This window comes from Nannospalax galili, unplaced genomic scaffold (assembly GCF_000622305.1).
Source record: "Nannospalax galili isolate Female #2095 unplaced genomic scaffold, S.galili_v1.0 scaffold489, whole genome shotgun sequence".
NCBI lineage: Eukaryota > Metazoa > Chordata > Mammalia > Rodentia > Spalacidae > Nannospalax > Nannospalax galili.
This window is the reverse complement of record NW_008360302.1, coordinates 1,226,738-1,231,142: the sequence shown is the minus strand read 5'-3', so window position 1 is coordinate 1,231,142 and position 4,405 is coordinate 1,226,738. Positions and strand designations below refer to the sequence as shown.

Genomic DNA, 4,405 nt, shown 5'->3' with positions numbered 1-4,405 from the left:
TAGGCGCCTGAGTACCATTTGCCTGATGCCCAAGAGGGCCCAAGATAAAATTTCAAGCCCCTTTGTCTGAGAAAAAGTTTAGGAGAAAAAAAGGCTTTTAAAACACTTTTTGTTTGTGCATGGGGCAAGCCACCTGAAATTGTTTAAATGATCCAGCAAAGTTGCCCAGCTGGTTTAGGTTAGTTGGGTCAAAATGGGGAGAAAGAGTACCCTAAAGGGTTTTAGCTACATTTATAAGAGAATTTAAGAATAGGCCCAGCTGGAAACTTTTATCATTTTGTTAGAATGTTAAAATAAAAATTCCCAGGGCAGGCGAGCTGGCAATCTTGGCAGCTGCCTAGAGGGGTGAATAACAGGAAGGGAAAAAAGCTTTGGGGGTCATGCAGGTTTAAAGCATGCATGGGAGGTCAGACACATGGCAGGCTGGCAGGCAGGCACACAGCAGGGAGTAGAAACCTTTAGTATGGGAGAGGGAGAGAGAGGAAAAGGATACAGAGCATTGTATGGGTTGGATTGAATGGTATCAGAAATCATCCCGAGTACAGTGAGGAAGAAAGGCAGTGGAAGAGGACAAAGACAGGAAAAAAGGATGGAAGACAGCAGACCTTGCAGGCCCCTGACAAAGGAGGTGGGGGGGATGCTAGTGGTGAGTTGCAGGTGAGGGAACGAAGATAGGGAACGGATGAAGCAGGTCCATCACGGAGACCACAGTGCTGTCCTGGAGTGGTGAAAATCAATGGGAAAGGAGATCAAAAGAAGTAGGCAAGGCAGAGTGTTTACAGTGAGGAGAGCCAGAAAGAGGTGAAAGTAAAGCAGAGGACTGGGGAGAGGAGGAGAGAGAAAAGAAGTGTACCTGAAAGCCAAGTTAGTGGCATTGGAGAAGTCCAGGCGGGTCCCTTGAAGTAAGAACCGGATTTTGGCACCATCTGATAGATAAAAAAGTAGCTGTATGATGAATAGGGTTGATCAGGAGAAAGCAGAGTTTATTAGCAAAGGAACACATGGGGCAGATTCCCTTCTGGACAGGGAAAATGTCTGCCCTAGGTCGGTGAGCTGGGGTCTTTTAAGGGGGAGGCTTCTGCTTCCTGCAGAAGGTGGGAAGATGTATTTTTTTTAAAGTTGGGTGGGGGGGGGGAGTGGGAGAGTGGGACTGTTAAAACCTGTGCTTTTTAGAGATTAAAGGGGAAGCCTGCTGCATTGGCCAAACAGTGAAGAAAAGTCTGTTTCTCTTGACTTCAAAGACCAAGGTGCTTATCAGCTCAGTTCACTTTTCTCAGGAGCGTGAGAAGTCCTTGAGATCCTGTTGGTGAGGCGGCAGGGCTATCTGAACCTTAACATTGAGTAGCCTGGTAAGTAAGGGTAGGAAGGTGGGAAGGATATTTCAGAAAGCCAGGCCTCATTCTAGGACTTTGGTGCCTATAATTGTTTTATCATGTCTCTAATTTTTGGTCCATTTTATAGAAAAGGAAACAGCTCATAAATGATAACCAGTCCTGAGTCACATTTGCAGGATGCTGTCCCATCTACTGCTTTGAAGCTCACGAAACAGACAATTAGTGACAATAAATAGGCTGGGGCAGGGCCATTCTACAAGCACTTGAGGGTGGGCTCAGGAGCATGGGCTCTTTTTAGAGGCAATGGAAACACATGTTTTCAGTCTGGTGGGAAGGAAGTTCATGATATTGTAAAAAGGAGAAGGAGTTTTAATCTGGCAGCTGGGAGCAGCTTCTCTCATCCTTGACATTTAAGGTTCCACTTTGGTTCCTACTCATCCCCATTTGTTTACTGAGATGCACCTTTCTCCAAGGAGAATGGAAGAAGGCAGAGCATCCCAGCCTCTAGGAACCTTATAAAAGGCAATGTGACGAGAAGCAGGAGGCTTTCCCTTGTGCTATGAGCAGAACCCAGAGCAGAGCAGGGCGTGTTAACACTGTCTCAGTAACACTGAACAATTGTGCCCAAGACAGCATTATAAGCATTCGTTCTGAAATTTTCCCCCATTTTCTCCATTCCAGTTTTATCCCCTGAAGCCATGTACTAACTTCAGGGCTGGAAGTGTTTGAGCTCAGCATCAATTCTCTCATTGTTGTGGAATTGAGGTGAGTTGTTGACATTGTTACGCTATGACTCATGATACATTTAATGTGAAATAGAATAATAGGACAGGACCTGAGGACTGTCTATTGTTTTGAAAATTGACACCTCACTTTCCACATTGTTTATACTTAATGATAGATAAAAAGTAGCCTATGATGAATAGGGTTGATCAGGAGAAAGCACCAGGACACAGATAAAACTCCATTGGAATAGAGTTTATTAGCAAAGGAACACATGGGATAAATTCCCTTCCAGGCAGGGAAAATGTCTGCCCCTGGTCGTGAGCTGGGGCTTTTTAAGGGGGAGGCTTCTGCTTCCTGCAGAAGGCGGGAAGATGTATTTTTTTTTAAAGTTGGGTGGGGGGGGTGGGAGAGAGGGACTGTTAAAACCTGTCCTCTTTAGAGATCAAAGGGGAAGCCTGCAGTGTTGGCCAAACAGTGGAGAAAAGTCTGCTTCTCTTGAGTTCGAAGACCAAGATGCTTATCAACTCAGTTCCCTTTTCTCAGGAGCTTGAGAGGTCCGTGAGACCCTGTTGGTGACGGGGCTGGGCTATCTGAACCTAAACACTTAACAAGTGCTTTGCCTTACTTTTGTCTTTCAGCAGCTTCCTGTCCACCCCATTCTGCAATCAGAGCAGCTGTCTGTCTGATTAGCATGGATGCGCCTTGGCTCCATCCACCTGCCCTTTTCATGTTAGCAGCCTGTTGAGTTGTAGATCCCTTGGCATTGGATCCTGAACAGACAAGGTGATGCCAAGAAACATTTTAAGTAGGTAAAAGTCATTGATAATATGCCTGTCTTTCCAGTGCCTTCCTGCTGACCCTGGACTGCCCTGGGATGGATGCCAAACAGAGCACTCTCAGAGGGAATTAGCGAATTCTTAGCTGCCTTCTACTCTGTCAAAACTTAACACTCTTTCTTTCTTTTTTCCTTTCAATTATTTCTGTACAGTCTTGTTTTCTGCCAGGTGCCATAAGAGGCAATAAGTTGATCCAAAAAAATGTAACGTATACTCTCCACTAATCAGGAGGTGAGCTAATGTCCTGGCCATCCAAGATGATACTGTGCAGGCCCCTTGTCTTGATCACCCCTCCTTTTACAGAGAAGCCCTAGAAGTTCTAGCTCAGCAAGTCTGGAGTGAAGCTCAGCATATATGTCTGGATAAAGCTTCAGTTGGTTCTACCACACTAACCTGGGTAAGAAATACTCTTATGAGATGGTAATGTAGCTGTGGAGTTGCACCGTGGAATGCAGCAGCCAGCAGCCACATGCAGCAACTTAAATTTAAGTGAACTAAAAAGAAATACTTTTGAAAGCTCAGTTCCTCAGTCATCCTAGCTGCCTTTTTCTTTTCTTTCCTGCTTTTCTCTTCCTTTTCCCATTTCCCTTCCTTTCCTGTGTTTCCCCTTTTAACAAGCATCTTTTCTATTTTGTGTAAAACTAAGATCTAAGGAGAGCCCTCAGGCTGGCAAGTGGGTTGGGGAAGGTGCACTTCATGAGGCTCCCATACTGGTCACTTTCAAATACAGACATAACCTGGCTCTGGGCTACCTTGTCTAACAGCACAGATCTAGAGCACTTCTGCCATCACAGAAATTCTGCTGGACGGTGCTGCTGTGAAGCACAAATCTAACACTGCCTGTCAGAGGGCAAGCTGGCCTAGGGATGCTTCTGTAGCATCCAGAGCATCAGTTCATCCTGCTTAGATTGGAACTTCCATTCTGACTGTGTTTTCATTACAGACTTAGCAATTGGTGGGGAGGCCACTTTATAGTGACATACTCATTCTTTTTGTCCTTTCTTGTTTTGACACAGGGACTTGCTATTTAGCCCAGGCTGATCTTGAGCTCTATCTTCCTGACTCAGCCTCCTGAGTGCCGGTGTCACAGTGCATACCACCATGACTGCATTCTACTAGTTCTAAAATTTGTGTTTTGGGCTGAGAAGATGCTTAGTTGGTAAGTTCCCTGAAGCACAAATATGAGGACCTGAGTTCAGTTCCCTGATACCTGCGTAAAAAGCTGGCTGCAGAGGCATGTGCCTGTAACCCTAGCAATGGGGAATGTAGACAGACGGATCCTTGGAGCTCACTGGCTGGCCAGCCTAGCCAAAACAGGTTCCTTGGACGATAGAAGGAGAGAATCTGCTCTACAAAGTTGCCCACTGACCACTACACACATACACACATGCCAAGGTATACACACACACGCACAGACACACAGACACAGACACACACACACCCCCCCCTGCATTGAACATGTGCACACACCCACAGGAACATGTACGTCATATACCACACACACACACA

General features: G+C 45.8%; 1 pseudogene; it reads left to right on the top strand.

The window, feature by feature from the left end:
- Positions 1 to 4,405, top strand: part of LOC103726637 — a 13,897-nt pseudogene that overhangs the window by 481 nt on the left and 9,011 nt on the right.